Source organism: Rhinopithecus bieti, unplaced genomic scaffold, assembly GCF_001698545.2.
Source record: "Rhinopithecus bieti isolate Rb0 unplaced genomic scaffold, ASM169854v2 scaffold_72405, whole genome shotgun sequence".
NCBI classification, from domain to species: domain Eukaryota; kingdom Metazoa; phylum Chordata; class Mammalia; order Primates; family Cercopithecidae; genus Rhinopithecus; species Rhinopithecus bieti.
The window spans coordinates 28,994-46,732 of NW_016826897.1; the positions used below are offsets into that span (position 1 = coordinate 28,994).

A 17,739-nucleotide genomic window follows, 5' to 3' on the forward strand; every position below is an offset into this window, starting at 1 on the left:
ATAGAAATTAAAAAAAAAAAAACAACAGAAACAGAAACACAAATACCTTTGATGGGCTCACCAGTAGACTGGAAAGAGCTGCGGGAAGAATCAGGGGAAAGAATCAATGAGATTGAAGATATGTTAATAGAAACTTCTGTTAATCAAGTTTATCCTAAAGCTGCCTCCTTACATATTTAAGTTCAGCCTAAAGGTTTTTCTGTACATCTTGAACTAAAACAAGTGGAGGTATAAACCGACCACAGTTTATACCTGTGCTAATGACTGAGTTTTGACCAATCAAATGTAGCCAACTGTTTGAACCCTGTTTAAATAAAGTTAACACCAAGCTGTAACCAATCCAGTTGTTTCTGTACTTGACTTCTGATTTCTGTATGTCATTTCCCCTTTTTGTCTATAAATCTTTTATCACATGGCTGCACTGGAGTCTCTGTGAATTTGCTGTGATTCTGGGAGCTGCCCGATTCACCAATCATTCGTTGCTCAATTAAATTCCTTTAAATTTAATTTGGATGAAGTTTTTCTTTTAACACTTCCCAAACTGAAATGCAAAACCTAGAAATAAAAAAAGAAACAAAATATCCAAGAACTATAGAACAATTACTAAAGGTATAATATGCTTATATGAGAATACCAGAAGTAGGAGAGAAAGAAGCAGAAGAAATATATGAAATAATAAAGGCTGATAATTTTAAAAAATCAGTGACAGACACCAAACCACACATCCAGGAAGCTTAAAAGACACCAAGCATGATAAATTAAAAAGAAAAAAAAAGTCCACACCTAGTCATATTATGTTCAAATCACAGAAAACTAAAGACAACCAGAAACATGAAAGAAGCTACAGAAGAGAAATTTACCTAAGGAGGAACAAGGATAAGAATTACATCAGAAATCTCATTGGCAACGATGCAAGAAAGAAGAAGGTAGTGTGAAATATTTAAAGTGTTGAAAGGAAAAAACTAGAATTCTGGATACAGTGAAATTATCCTTCAAAAGCGAAGAAGAAATGCTTTCTCAGACAAAGGCTGAATCTGTCACCAGTAGACCTGCCTTGAAATAAATGTTAAAAGAAATTTTTTGGACAGAAAGGAAATGACATAGGTCAAAAACTGAAATCTACATAAAGAAAAGAAGAGCTTTCAAGAAGGAATAAATGAGCATAAAATAAACTCTTTAATGTTCCTTAACCTTCATTGATCTAATAAATATAACTATTTTTTTCAAACTAATGATGTTTTGGGTGATTATAGTATATGGATAAGTGAAGGGAATAATAGCAAAATTATAAGGGACATAAGGGAGGAATTGGGAGTACTCTGTAATAAGGTACCTGTATTACCCATGAAGCACTATAGTGTTATTTGAAAGTGGACTTAATCAGATGTAAATATATACTGCAAATTCTAGGGAAACTACTACATTTTAAAAACTATAATCAATATCTAAGATCTCTTTTCTTGGAGAATAATATAAAATGCTCAATTAAAACCAGAGAACGCAGAAAAACAGGAAAAGTTCAAAAAGAAACCAAGAACAAGTGAAATAAATGGAAAACAGTTAAAATATGGTATATATGAATCTAACTATATTATTATAATAATCGATTTAAATGTGAATGGTCTAAATACATAAATTAAAAAATGAATACTGCCAGAATGAATTATTTTAAAAGACCCAATTATGTACTGTCTTCAGGAAGCCCAATTTAAACGTAAAGATATAGCTAGACTAAAAGTAAAGGGATAGAAAAAGATATACCATGATGACACTAATCAAAAGAAAGCTGAAGTAGCTATATTAATTTCAGACAAAGCGGACTTCAGGGCAAGGACATTATCAGGTATAAAGAGGGGCATTACATACCGATAAAGGTGTTAATTATCCAAGAAAACATAAAAATCCTTATTGTGTATCCATCTAGCAACAGTGTCAAAATATATGAGGCAAGAACAGACAGAACTGCAAAGAGAAACAGACAAAAGCACTGTCATATTTGGAGACTTCAACACCACTCTGTCAGTAATTTACAGATATAGCCAAAAAAATCAGTAAGGATATAGTTGAACTGAACATCCTTATCAATCAACTTGATCTAATCAACACCCATAGACTTTAGTGTGTGTGTGTGTGTGTGTGTGTGTGTGTGTGTGTGTGTGTGTGTCTCGCTCTGTCACTCAGGCTTGGAGTGCAGTGGGCAATCTCTGCTCACTGCAAACCTCTGCCTCCCAGTTTCAAGCGATTCTCATCATGCCTCAGCCTCCTGAGTAGCTGGGATTACAGGAACACACCACCACACCCAGCTAATTTTTTGTGTTTTTAGTAGACTCGGCATTTCACTATGTTGGCCAGACTGGCCTCGAACCTCTTGCCTCAAGTGATCCTCCCACCTTAGCTTGGGAAAGTACTGGGATTACAGGCATCAGTCACTGCACCTGGCCTGATATTTATAGACTATTTGATCCAACAGAGACAGAATACACATTTCTCTCATGTTCACATGGAACATTAATCAAGATAGACCACATTCTGTTTCATAAAATTCACCTTAAAAATTTTAAAAAAATAGAAATCAAACAAGATATTTTCACAGATTACAATAAAATCAAACTAGGTATTTTTAGAAATCTAGAAATATAGCTGGGCAATGCCCTCAAATATTTGGAGATTAAACAACACACTTCTAAATAATATACGGATCAAAGAAGACGTTTCAAGAGATATTAAAAATATTTTGAACTAAAAGAAAAAATAAACTTATTAAAATTTATGGGATGAAGCAAAAGCAGTGATGAGAGGGAAATTTATATATCAGCAATGAACAATTGGAATTTGAAATTAAAAACATGCCATTCAAATCAGCACTGAAAACAAAATATTAGGTATAAATCTAACAAAATATGTACAAGATCTAGTTCAACACCTTATGAAAGAAATGAAAAATCTAAATAAATTGAGAAATATCCCATGTTCATAAATAGCAAGATTAATGTTGTTAAGCTGTCACTTCTTCCCAACTTGATCTACAGATTCAATGCTATCTGAATCAAAATCCTAGCAAGTTATTTAGTGAATATTGACAAACTGACTGTAAAGTCTATATGGAAAGACAGACGATCCAGAACAGGCAGTGTAATATTGAGGAAGAACAAAGTTGGAAGACAGACACTATCTTACTTCAAGGCTTATTATAAAGTTACAGTAATCAAGACAGTAGGGTATTGATGAAAGAAAAGAGAAATAAAGTTGTTCCTTAGTATCCGGGGGAAACTGGTTGCAGGATGTCTGAGGATACCAAAATCCATGGATTCTCAAGTTTCTTATATAATATGATGTAGTATTTGCATATAACCTATGCATATCCTCCTCCTGTATACTTTAAATCATCTCTAGATTATATATAATACCTAATACAGTGTAAATGCTATGTAACAGTTGTTCCACTTTATTGATTTTTTATTTGTATTATTTTTATTGTTATATTGTTATTTCTAGGGGATTTTCTTTTTGAGACTGAGTCTTGTGCTGTCGTCAGAGCTGGAGTGCAGTGGCGCGGTCTTGGCTCAGTGCAACCTCCGCCTCCCGGGTTCAAGCGATTCTCCTGCCTCACCTTCCCGAGCACCATGGATTACAGGTGCTCACCACCATGCCCAGCTAATTTTTTGTATTTTTAGTAGAGATGGGGCTTCACTATGTTGGCCAGGCTAGTCTCGAACTCCTGACCTCATAATCCCCCTGCCTCTGTCTCCCAAAGTGCCAAAATTACAGGCATGAGCCACTGCTCCTGGCCTTTTTTAGGGGATTTTTAAAGAATATTTTTGGTCTCTCGTTGGTTGAATCTGTTGATGCAGAACCCCTGGATACAGAGGGCCAACTGTAGATAAATGGAACAAAATAAAGATGCCAGAATTAGACCCACAAAAATACAGTCAACTGATCATTGACAAAGGAGCAAGTAATTCAATGGAAAAACAATGGTCTTTTCAACAAACAGTGCTGGAATAACTGGACATTCATATGCAAAAAATAATCTAGACACAGACCTTATATCTTTCACAAAAATTTACTCAAAATGGATCATAGACCTAAATGCAAAACACAAAACTGTAACACTTCTGAAAGATAACATAGGAGAAAATCTAGGTGAACTTGTGTATGGTGATGACATTTTGGGTACAATGCTAAAAGCATGATCCATGAAAAAAATTGAACAGTTGAAATATTTTAATTAGAAACTTCTGCTCTATGAAAGACATTGTTAAATGAATGAACAGACAAGCCACAGTCTGTGAGAAAGTATCTGCCAAATACATAATCTGATAAAGGGCTGATATCTAAAATATATAAAGAACACTTAAAAATCATTATTAAAAAAACAACCCAATGGGTAATAGATCTGAGCAGACACCTTATCAAAGAAGATAGATAGATGGCAATTAAGCATAAGATGCCCAATGTTCATACGTCATTAGGAAATTGCAAACTAAAACAATAAGATTCTACTATGTACCTATTAAAATAGACAAAATTCAAAATACTGTCAACCCCAAATGTTGGCAAGGATGTGGAGTAACAGGAAGCCTCATTCATTGCTGGTGAAAATGCAAACTGTTATAGCCACTTTGGAAGACCATCTGGTAATTTTTGATAAAGCCAAACATAGTCTTACCATATAATCCAGCAATCATGCTCCTTGGTATTTACCTAAATGAGTTGAAAACTCATGTCCATACAAAAACCTGTACAAGAAAGTTTACAGTAAGCTTATTCATAATTTTAAAAGACTGAAAGCAACCAAGATGTCTTTCAATAAATAAATGGATAAACAAACCATGGTATATCCATACAGTAGAATATTGTGCACAATAAAAGAAAACAAACTATCAAGCCATGAAAGACAAAGAAGAATGTTAAATGTATATTGCTAAGTAAAAAAAAAAAAAGCAGTATGAAAAGACTACATACTATATGATTCCAACTCTGTTACATTATGGAAAAGGCAAAACTCTACAGAAAGTAAAAACATCAGCGATTGCCAGTGGTTGGTTGCAGGTGTACCAGATGAATAGGTGGAACACGAGGAATTTTTTAGTGCAGTGTAACTGTTCTGCTGACACACTAATGGTGGATATGCTGTGCTTTTTTCAAAACCCACAGAGCTGTGCAACACAAAGAGTGAGTCTTAATGTAAACTATAGACTAGTTAGTAATAATGCATCAGCTATAATAAATGTACAATACGAATGCAAGATGTTAATAATAGGAGGAACTGTAGGGGAGGAGGGGAGATTAGGGAGTACACAGAAACTCTCTCCACTATCGCTTAATTTTTCCATCAATCTAAAACTATTCTAAAAAATAAAGCCAATTAATTGTTTTTTTTTTCTAATATCTCATTTGAATGAGAGGTCACAGTTAAAGGAAATTGTCAGAGAAAGTGTCAAGAAAGAAGTGTGACTTTAGCTGGGTCCTGAAGGGTACATAAAATTTGAGAGTCGGAAAGAGCAGAAGGCATTTCAGCTGGGATTGAGGCATGAAAAAGACTCAGAGGGCTCAAATTGCGAAGGAGCAGGAAATAGCACAGAATAAATCAATGCAAAGACAACAGGCAGCAATTTAATGGAAACCAGGGGCCAAGGCTGGGCTAGAAACACTGAAGCATCATTCCAATATCAGATAAATATAGGCATGAGAGCTGACTCAACCTTGGCTGGGTCCTCAACACATATTCATTCATTAATGTAATATTTAGTAAACATTCACTATATTCCAGACACTGTGGTAGGCGCTGGGGACAAGCAGTGAATAAAACAAATGGAAATCTTTGTTCTCACTGAGCTTACACTCTAGTGAGAGGAGACAGACAGAACCTGTCTAGTATTTGCAAGAAACAACAAAGAAAACATTGACTGGAATGAGAAACAATGGCCTTTTCAATAAATGGTGCTGGAATACCTGGACATTCATATGCAAAAAATAATCTAGATACAGACCTTATATCTTTCAAAAAAATTACTGAAAATGGATCATAGAACCCAAATGCAAAACACAAAACTGTAAAACTTCTGAAAGATAGCATAGGAGAAAATCTAGGTGAACTAGATAGATTTCATTCACTGGAATGAAGTGAAGGGGGAAAGCAGAAAGTGAGATAGAGGAGATAACAGAAGTCAGAGTATATAGGGCACTGAAGCCAGAATAAATAACGACTCTGGCTTTTACTCTGAGAGATGTAGGGAGTCACTGGGGGATTCTGAGTGGCAGAGTGATTTGATTGACACCTGAACAGGGTCATTCTGTCTTCTGTGCTGCGAACTGTCAGAGAGAGGACAACAGTGAACAGTGACTGCAGGGATACCAGCAAAGAAGTTGTTGCCACAACGCAGGTAAGAGATGGAAGCTTGGACTATGGTTTTAGCTGAGAAAATGATGAGAAACAGATTCTGGATTCTACAATGATTTGCTGATGGATTTGATGTGTGAAAGAAGGTCAAAACGTCTCAGTTTTAGGCTTGAGCAATGAATTAGAGGGCAGGAGCTGCCTGTAATGAGAGAAAGGAGAGAGAGAGAGAGAATGTGTGTGAGAGAGAATGAGAGAGAGAGAGAGAGAGAGAGAGAGAGAGAGAGAATGTGTGTGAGAGAGAATGAGAGAGAGAGAGAGAGAGAGAGAGAGAGAGAGAATGTGTGTGAGAGAGAATGAGAGAGAGAGAGAGAGAGAGAGAGAGAGAGAGAGAGAGAGAGAGAGAGAGAGAGAGAGAATGTGTGTGAGAGAGAATGAGAGAGAGAGAGAGAGAGAGAGAGAGGATTTTGGAAGAGCAGCCTCATGATCAGGCCTGAGCTCAGTGTCTGAATTCAGGTAAGCTATCTTGAAAGGGGAAATATCAAAAGCTAGAGATCAGAGTGAGGCTGAGACTGAGAGTCATGTGGGCAAGACTAAGTGGCAGTATGTATTGGCAGTGAGGATAAGTATTTATGCATTCATTGAACATACCTTGAAATCAACCACTTTTAATGTGCCAGAGACACAAAGATAGAAAAGACATTTGCCCTGTCTGGAAGGTACTAATAATTCAATAAGGAAAACAGAAATATAAATAAATTATTCTGATACACTAACCATCATAGTAGAGGTATTCAACATTTGTTGGGTCCCTGCTATATGCCAAGCAGTTTAGGTATGCACAAAGTTCTACAAGAGCACAAAATAAGTTCTGGCAAAGGTTTGTAAAGACATTCACAAGGGTTGTCACCACAGTATGACCTCAGGGAGTTGACAGTAACCTAGATGCCTGATCAGTAGGGATATGTATGAATACAATTTCTGGCCTACTCAGTAGCAAACTAGGTGTACACACAGCAATGTGGGTATAGCTCAAAAACAGAGTGTTGAGTAAAACAGTTATAAAGAGAGATTTACAGTCCAATACCATCTCTGTAAACGCAAGAAGCATAAACAAAACATTGTCTGTCTTAAATTATCAAGAATCTCTATCAAACACATTGCAGTTTGTGTCTAGAAGAATGAGTGGGGATTGAGGAAGATGAGGAAAAAATAATATAAAAAATATAAAATAATATAAATAAGGACCTTGTAGGGACTGATATGACAATGTGCTGAAAATTGAAGAGCAAAGTTAACTCTCTGTACCTGAGAGAAAATAACTAGCTAATGGGAATCCAGCTGAAAACCATAAGGGGTAGGGCCTCTACGGGGCCCAGGAAGGATATGTAGAGACATGAACGGATGAAAGTGCATCACAGGTTCAGGGAACAACACAGGTTGAGTGTGGCTTATAGTAAAAATGGTTGTGAAGAGTTGACATATTTTTAAGCCCTGGGTAAATTGAACAACATCTTACACTTGGAGGGGTATAATCATTGTAGTCAATGTGTACCCTTTTACTATAATACATTGGAGTTACAGCTAATGCTCTGCTCCCATTCAGCCTGATGAGATTCTCTTTCAGCCCTCTTGGGGTCTTGGCCTCATGTGACTACTTCAAAGACTCTAGTCCAAAAGGTCTTTCCTGTTTACTATGGCCTTGAGGAATGTGGCCCTAGATCCACTGCTTTAAAGCTGGAGTTCCACCAGCAGCAACAATCCTCTCATTCTGGGGCAACTGCCTGAGGTAGGTCATCCTGCCTCGGCCAACCCAGTGCTACCAATTAACTCTCACCTGCCATATTCCAGCTGGAATCATTTCCCCTTCTCCACCCCAGACTGGGTCATGTTCCGCCATCATGGAAGCACCTATTCTTCATATCCCTTATCACAGCTGCAACTCCTCATTTACTTCTCTGATAATTTGATTTATGTCCATCTACTTTGCTAGGTTCTAAGTTCAATGCTGGCAGTCTTTTCTTCTTTTTCTTTTCTGTTTTGCTCACCGACTTCTCGCTACCACTTAGCACAGTGCCTGGCACATGACAGGTACATAAACTTCTCAGTTGGATACCAGCATCCCAAAGGGAACATGGATTAAGGCAGCTATAAGCACCGTGCAAAACAGGAATAAGAAAAAGTTAAGGTTTGTTTCACAGTAGAAGGTAAAGGGTTGCAAGTAGGTGCATCGGTCCCTGTAGACAGGACGCATGACTGCTACACACGTGTTCACCCCACCCTCTGGTACAGGGTGCACATAGAGTAGGGGCAGAAATGAACCTCAAGTGCTTAACCCAAATTTTAAAAAATATATGGTCAAGTGAAAGTATGAGAATTAGTTGAGGAAAGGTGAGTACGTGGGTCAAAGCTGGGTCTGAGGAAAGGCTAACATTTTGAGGTCCTGACTCAATCCATGTCCCTTAAAGGGCACAGGGTGTCTCCACAGGGCCACCCAAAATCTGGTGAGAGAGGGCGTGACTCCTCACCCTCTGCCTCTACGGGTCACAAAAGCCTGGGTCACCCTAGTTGCCACCGTTCCTAGTTCAAAGTCTTCTTCTGTCTAATCCCTCACCCCTATTCTCGCCTTCCACTCCACCTCCCGCTCAGTCAGGCTCTCCGCTACTTTGAAACAAACCAAACCAAACCAGACATCCCCCGGGAATCCTAGCGAGGCCGAACTGGGATAACCGGATGCATTTGACTTCCCACGCCACTGAGTGCACCTCTGCAGAAATGGGCGTTCCGGCCCTCGCGAGGCGGTGCGACCTGTCACCGCCCTTCAGCCTTCCCGCCCTCCGCCGAGCCCGCGCACGCCCGGCCCGCGCGTCTGACGTTCGACCCGAATCCCCGGCCGGTTCCCAGAAGCGCGCATGCGCGCGCTCCCAGGCCACTTGAAGAGAGAGGGCGGGGCCGAGGGGCTGAGCCCGCGGGGGGAGGGAACAGCGTTGATCACGTGACGTGGTTTCAGTGTTTACACGCGCAGCAGGCCGAGGGTTCGGCCTCAGTCAGGCGCTCAGCTCCGTTTCGGTTTCACTTCCGGTGAAGGGCCGCCTCTGAGCCGGCGGCGGGCCGACGGCGAGCGCAGGCGGCGGCGGTGACGGAGGCGCCGCTGCCAGGGGGCGTGCGGCAGCGCGGCGNCGGGCTCCCGGCGCGAGCAGGGCTGAAGAGAAGATGGAGGAGCTGGTGGTGGAAGTGCGGGGCTCCAATGGCGCTTTCTACAAGGTACTTGACTCCAGGGCAGGCCCCATCTTCGCCCTTCCTTCCCTCCCTTTTCTTCTTGGTGTCGGCGGGAGGCAGGCCTGGGGCCCTCTTCCCAAGCGCGGTGCCAGGGCACGCTCGGCGGGATGTTGTTTGGGAGGGAAGGACTGGACTTGGGGCCTGTTGGAAGACCCTCCAGCCCCGCTCCGAGTCCGAGAGGCCCTAGCGCCTATCGGAATGAGAGACCAGCGAGGAGAGGGTTCCCTTTCGGCGCCGAGCCCCGCCGGGGTGAGCTGGGGATGGGCGAGGGCCGGAGGCAGGTACTAGAGCCGGGCGGGAAGGGCCGAAATCGGCGCTAAGTGACGGCGACGGCTTATTCCTCCTTTCCTAAATATCTTCTCCCAGCGGGATCCGGGCCTGACGTGTGGGTAGTTGTGGAGGAGCGGGGGACGCTTCAGCCAGACCGCCTCCTGCAGCGCCAAGAGGGTTTCAGGTCTCCTTTGGCTTCTCTTTTCCGGTCTAGCATTGGGACTTCGGAGAGCTCCACTGTTCTGGGCGAGGGCTGTGAAGAAAGAGTAGTAAGAAGCGGTAGTCGGCACCAAATCACAATGGCAACTGATTTTTAGTGGCTTCTCTTTGTGGATTTCGGAGGAGATTTTAGAACCAAAAGTTTCAGAACATGGCCCAGCAATGCATTGAAGAAGTTGATCATCGTGAATATTCGCGCCCCCCTTTTTGTTAAACGGGATAAATTCAGGAATGCACATGCTTCAGCGTCTAAAACCATTAGCAACTCTGCTACTTAAAAATTGTGTGTGTGTAAGTTTCCAAAGACCTAAATATATGCCATGAAACTTCAGGAAATTAACTGAGAGTATATTATAAATAGGGCAATTTTTTAAAAACTGAGCGAAAATATTTTTGTGCCCCTAAGAACTTGACCACATTTCCTGTGAATTTGTGGTGTTGCAGTGGACTGAATTGTTGAGGCTTTATGTAGGCATTCATGGGTTTACTGTACTTTATAAAATTACACCATTGCAGATCAACTAACACCTTTCAGTTTTAAAAAGAAGATTTACAAATTTGATGTAGCAGTTGTGCGTTTGTTGGTACGTAGTTGCTGTAGATCTATTAATCTATAAATTCTCATTTCCTTTTGAATGTCTATAACCTCTTTAAATAATATCCCACCTTACTACAGTATTTTGGCAATAGAAGGTGCATGTGGAAGGAAGCCTGGAAAATAGCTATTACCAGTGTCCAGCACAATTCTTAAATGTATTATAGTATGACTTGAATGTTTCAAACAGGACACGTTTGGCTATAGGAAAATAAACAATTGACTTTATTCTGTCTTTACCAATTTTATGAAGACGTTTGGAGATCAGTATATTTCGTAAATGAGTAGAGTGTAAACCGTTCTATACTTTGAGCACAGAGTTAAAACCTTTTGCTGTAAACGGAGGCAAAAGGTAACCCCACGTTTATGTTCTTAACACTCTCATAAATATGAAATTGTTTCAGTTGACTCTGCAAAGTTTTAATTTCATTGATTTTATTGATCGATAATTTCTTCTGGTGAGTTTGCGTAGAATCGTTCAGAGTCCTAGATTAGTGGTTTTGGTCACTAGATTTCTGGCACTAATAACTGTAATACATATACATATATATGTGTGAGTAAGGGGTAATGGTTAAGCAAGATTCTGATTGATCTTTGATATAAACTTAGATTGGATGCCACTAAAGTTTGCTTACCACAGAGGGCAAGTAGCACATTATGGCCTTGAAGTACTTACTGTTCTCTTCCAGCAACTTATGATTTGCTCCAGTGATTTTGCTTGCAAACTGACTGGAATATAAGAAATACCTCCTATTTTGCTATTAATTTCCTCCTTTTTTGTTTCGTTTTGTAACGAAGTTGTTTACTTTAAAGGTGAATGAAGAATAGGTTGGTTGCCCCTTAGTTCCCTGAGGAGAAATGTAATACTTGATCAAGTGTGTGTCAGATAAATTGCTGTTACGTTTATTTAATTAAGTTTGATTTCTAAGAAAATCTCAAATGGTCTGTACTGATGGAAAAATAGTTTCTGTAACAAAAAAGCTTGCAATTTTTAGATGACTTATAATATTGCTGTGAGTTTAAAAAGTAAAGCAAAAGTAAGCTGAGTTGCTTGTCCAGTGGGATGGACAGGAAAGATGTGAAATATAAACCAATTAAAATGAACTGCTGTGAAGAAGTGTTACATTTATAGAAAAAGAAATAGGAACCTTGTTCATCAAATTGATAGAAAAGCTTTAAAAACTAAACAAACAACTTGAGTGTAATTGAATTCAGACTTTGATTTGCCTGACATAACCACCATATTTCCAAGGACATCTCTCTGTCTTCTGGTGTTTATTCTTAAAAACTTAAAAGTTAGATTTAGCAATCACCAGAGCCACTACTTTTATGCCTAGGTATTTGTTTGACTTAGAAATAATTGGTCACGTGTACCACTTTACAGTGCCCTGCAGGTGTTAAGATATGAAGACACTTTGACTTACACCTCATAAAATCTTTACAAAGTATTTTCTAAGTGAATAATGATGAAATAAAGTCTTTATTCTAGGTGCATCTGCCCCACATAATTTGTTTTCTTTGGACTAGAAGTTTTGATGTGTTGAGAATGGTAATGAATTAACTCCATTTTAAATGTAGAATGCGTATCATTCCAGTGTGAATGCCCTAATCCTAAGATTTGTAGGTTTTGTGTACTAGTATTAAAATTACTGAAGATGGATAAATCACATGTTGGAGACATAAGATACAAACCTTTTTTGTTTTCTGAAAATACAACCTCTGATTTCTGATTCCTTATTGTCATATGGTATAATTATGCTTGATTGTAATTTTATTGTTAGATTACACTGTATTTTTTAGGTTCAGTGTTTGAGGACAGACTTTCATTTGGTTAATAGTATTATGGCAGCTAGCAGCTAAATATGGTGAAGTGTACAATCAAAAGGATATTTTTAATGAAGATATTAGTGGTCTAACATGTCATTTCAGATGCATAGCTGAAATGTAGTAAAATCAGTTTTGCTACAAATAAACTTGCATAAGGTTTATAAATTTATAAGTTTATAAATCAACTTGCGTAAAGTGTAAATAAACTTGCACTCATGGTTTCTCTGAAGTTTTTTGAGATAACTTTGCATAAAGGTGTTATTCTGTACTTCGAGGAAGTGAATTATTGGGGTCAACCACATTTTTTTTTCCTTCCTAGAGTCTAATTGCCCTTTTTAGTTTTTAGGATCTTCGTGGCTGCGTCATTTTTCCCCTTTTGAACTGTGCTTTTTCTAACTCCATATTAAATATTCTGATAACCTCCAAATTATTAATTAGATGCAACGTTCAGTGGTATATTACTGGAGTTTCTGATTTCTGCCCATTCTAGGAATGTGCTTCCTGAGAAGATTGGGATCGTGATTATAATAATAGTTAACAGGGGATGAGTACTTTCTAGGTGCCAGGCACTGTTCTAGGTGCTTTACCTCTGATACTTTATTTGATGTATTGTTGTTATTCTCATTCTTTAAATGATGCACAGAGAGGTTAGGTAAGTGACTTAACTACCAAGTTTCAGGACCATTAAGGGTCAGGATTCTGAATTCCTGAAATGTTGAAATTTAGCTTGAAGAAATTGGTTTGATTTCCTGCTCAGTTCTCAATTTCATTGTGGTCTTTGATTGTATTTTGTGCTATAACACTGCCTTAGCATCCTATAACTATAGTTACAATGTTATATTATGATTTTTTACTGTTAATACAAAGCCATCATGAAATAATTCAGTTTATGTGCCAACGTCTCTTGTTATTAGCTCTTGAACCTTGACACTGTACTTCTTCATATGGATGCCTGTTAAGGAAGGATAAGGTTAGAAATCTTTGACCCTGCTAGGAAATTTGCCTTTGTTATATTGGGAACTCATAAAACTGAAGTATTCAAAAGTTAGAATACATACACACAAGAAAAATTAATAACTAATATAATAATGTTTTCTTTGCACATGTCTCTGTTGTCTTTTGGTCAGAATGAAGCAGAATGTGTTTTTCTCATAATTTGTAGCAGATGCCTATATGAAGTCCTGGACATGTGGTATGGTTGGAAGGACTGTTGATGAGGTTTATTGTCTCTGTTTATTCTTTTATGTTGTTAGTGTCCCCATACAACGGGGCGGGGGGATGGGGACAAAATGATAACTTGCTTTATATATGAAGCCTTGGGTTTGAATCATACTTTTATCACATTTCTTATGTCCCTATCCTGTCTCCTGCACGTTTTCTTTCTTGGTGTTCCTTTCCTTTCATTTCCTTTCCTTTCCGTTCCGTTCCGTTCCGTTCCGTTCCTTCCCTTTCCTTTCCTTCCTTTTCTTTTCTTTCCTTTTCTTTCCTCTTCCTTCCTTTCCTTCCTTTCCTCTGTTCCATTCCGTTCCTCTCCGTTCCTTTCCGTTCCTTTCCTTTCTTTCCTTTCCTTTCCTTTCCTTTCCTTTCCTTTCCTTTCCTTTCCTTTCCTTTCCTTTCCTTTCCTTTCCTTTCCTTTGTTTCTTTAGTTTGTTTCTTTGTTTCTTTAGTTTGTTTCTTTGTTTCTTTAGTTTGTTTCTTTGTTTCTTTAGTTTGTTTCTTTGTTTCTTTTGACAGGGTCTCACTGTTGGCCAGGCTGGAGTGCAGTGGTGGGATCTCAGTTCACTGCAACCTCCACCTCTGGGGTTCAAGCCAGTCTCATGCTTCAGCCCTCCAGGTAGCTGAGATTACAGGCATGTGCCACCATGCCCGGCTATTTTTTGTATTTTTTGTATTTTTAGTAGAGATGGGGTTTCGCCATCTTGGCCAGGCTGATCTCAAGTTATCCGCCTGCCTCAACCTCCCAAAGTGCTGGGATTCCAGGCATGAGCCACAGGGCCCCGCCTCCGGCAGGTTTTCTTTAGGAGGAGTATTTTACAATGCTGTAAGTTTTTCCTAACGAGAATTACCATAGCACTACATGTTCTATCTTCAGTAAATGATAGAAGCTTACTGATGATGTTGTAGTTGTGTTCATTGCTGGTCGGGTGTACATTGAAACTTTAATACACGATATCCTCTCCTGTGAGCAGTGGTTCCTGTTTGTAAGATACTTTACTAAGGGAAGGAATGTAAGGTGTTGCTAGGGAGAGTTTACCCAAATAGGGATGGACTTTCTGTTTTTACTTTATCAGTCCTGGTAATAGAATGTTTGAATGGATAGCACTAGGCTTTTCGTAAATATGATTTTTGTAATTACCTCTTTGGCCCAGTTGCCAGTAAATTGGGGACCCCTTAATGATTTATTTCCTGTTTATTCACCCTGATGAAGAACCTGTATCTCTTTTAAACTGTGCTTTATCATCTTTCTCAAACCCCAAGATTTTCATCACATTTTTTTTTCTTCCCAAACTCTAAATAACCTTTTAGTATTAAGTATCTTTGTGGAAACGTTCTTTTCTTTTCTATCCCAATTTTAAAGTTTTTTTTTAAGTGTGCTTTTGTTGGAATGTACATTTTCCAAATGCAAAAGCATTTATGATTCTGCATCTCTTATAAAATATGACACTCGCTACTTTATCTCTCATTTATTTGGTGCCCCCCATGTGTGTAATCTCATTACCCACAACAGTCTTAGGGAGACTGGTCAAGTTCCTTATTTGCAGATGAGGAATCCGAGGTCCAGAGATCACTTCTTGGTGAGAGTCTCACAGCTATTACGTGTTAGAGCAAGATTTCAAACGTAGGTCTGATTCGCAGCAAAACCGTTAACCACTAACTACACTGACTCCAACAAGAGCCCTAGCCCTCACGCAATACAGTTTAACTCCACTGTGTGTTCTTTCAAATTCATTCAATTTGCTGCCTTTGGAAACCTCTCAGGAACCTCCTCAACCTGCCTTCTCTGCAGACATCAGCTTTGCCTGATAGGTAGAGATCACAGGAAAATGCAGTTTTCCAAGGTGGTGATAGGTGGAATGATAGTGCTCTGGAGATGGCCAAAGAAGAAAGGTATGAGTGTATCTGTGGGTGGGTAAGTGGTAGATAAGGGGAAAGATAGAGCCAAAAGGGGCTATTGGAAAACTATGATGAGAAACAGGAAGATGGAACCTTGTTGGAATGAAGATTTAGTGAAAGACCTTAGAATTAACAGGAGGTATTTGTCTTTCACGCAAGTGTAGACCAAAGGCAACCTATGAGTTTCTTTTATTCCACTTATTAAAGCAGCAGCCAAAGGTATTATATACCTTCTGTATTCACTTAAAATGGCTGATTTTGAAAAAGTCATGCAAGCATCCATTTACAGATAAGTCTTATTAACTCAAAGGCAGTGGCCCTCTTGGGCTCCGATGATTATTCAAACCATTTCTGACACTACATCTGGAAATGCATTCAGAGCCTGCAAAAGCTTGCTTGCTTGCTTGCTTGCTTGCTTGCTTGCTTGCTTTCTTTCTTTCTTTCTTTCTTTCTTTCTTTCTTTCTGAATGGCCACAGCACTTGCAGATCTTCCTCCTTTGAGAGAATATTTGATTTTAGGAAATAAGCAAATGTGGTGAATAAGTATGATTCAACTGGGCAATAACTTTTAGGCAAAGAGAAAAAAGCAAAATATAGCAATGTAGTAATAAGGCTGATATTATAGTGCTTTTATGATGAGTCTGGAAACAGTCTCCAACATTTGTAAATGTTCTAAATCGGTTCTGTCTACTGCAGTAGCCCTTAAGCCATATGTGGCTATTGAGCACTTGACATGTGGCAAGAGTGAATTGGAGACTGATTTTAATTTTATTTAATTTTAATGTAAGTAGTCACACATGACCTGTGGCTACTGTGGCAGATAGCATAGTTTTAGACAAGGGCAGTAGTCTTGGATAGATACTTGATTTACTTAGAACATTTCTTTACCTAGCTGTAACAAGGTTCTAATAGCTGGTTAAAGGACTTAACAGTTTTAGCATGTAGTATACAGTAAGGAACTAATGTTAATTACTGCCAAGATGTATAAACATTATAAAGCTTTAGACAAGGATGAACACAGAAGCATTGGCCCTTCTTTGTAAATAAGGGATCAGTTACTTCCTAATAGGTGTCTTAATTTTAGTTAGTAATCTAATAGCACCCCCAAAAAGCAAACTGTTAATTTGTTATTAGCCATCCTGTAAAGACAAGGGAGAAATGGGGGTCAGGAGAGTCCTCTTTCCCATTCTCCATAATTTTTATGACTTATAGAAATAAGAGCCTAAGAGTGACCAGTTCCTGCAACCTAACTCAAAATTAGGCCTCTCTGTTGAAGTAATAGTGCAGCAAACAATCCCTTGAAGCACTGGGGCATGAACCCTTATGAAATCTAATAATTCTAAAATATCATTGGCAGTATTAAGCTAGAGTTCTCAAAATGCGCTGTAGAAAATATTGGTCATTTAAATATAGCTGAGTAAAAATAACCAAGATCAAAATGATAAGAAAATGTTGATTTCTCCCCCTTTTGAACCAGTAACTATAAGGATATATACCCATGCTTAACTTAAAATAATTAGCCACATTGGGTATAGCACAACATATGGATACCATTATAGTCCACCTTGATATTACAAGGAAGCTTTCTTTTAGCGTAGTTTTACTTTTATTTATTTAAGCATTATTGAAGAAGTTTGGTATCTCTGTTAAGTTGCTTAAGTTGCTTCCCTATCAGTGTTTTCCAGGGCCTTGTCTCAGCTTCCATAGTTTTTCTTAAGAGCAGCTAATTAATGCTTCACTCCATATGCTTTAATTTGTTATTTTGGGAAGTTTCATTTTTTAAAAGAATCTTTTTATTTCAGGCCTTTGAAGACAGACATGTTTGTTTAACAAGATATCTGCATTGAACCATTTGTTTTTAAAAACATGTATCGGGCATCTTCTATATACCAGAAACTATGCCATTTCCTGAGGACACAGAAGTTAGAGAATGGTCCTAATCCGAACTAGTTATCGTCTCACTATCCATTATGGGTATCAGACATTCAGTGTCATGAGGATTTACTACTGTGTTTTCTCCCAAGAGTTTTATAATTTTAGCTCTTATATTTAGGTCTTTGATGTATATTAATTGATTTTTTTTTTTTTTTTTTTT

General features: G+C 38.7%; 1 long non-coding RNA gene across 1 annotated transcript; it reads right to left on the minus strand.

Annotated features, from left to right (window-relative positions):
- Positions 1 to 6,947: 6,947 nt before the first annotated feature.
- LOC108523154 (uncharacterized) lies at positions 6,948 to 9,281 on the minus strand. The gene is made up of 3 exons (XR_001883726.1): positions 9,106 to 9,281; positions 8,773 to 8,875; positions 6,948 to 8,488 (listed from the first exon to the last, which is right to left on the minus strand). It is a non-coding gene; the product is annotated as an uncharacterized LOC108523154 (long non-coding RNA).
- Between the last annotated feature and the right edge of the window lie 8,458 nt (positions 9,282 to 17,739).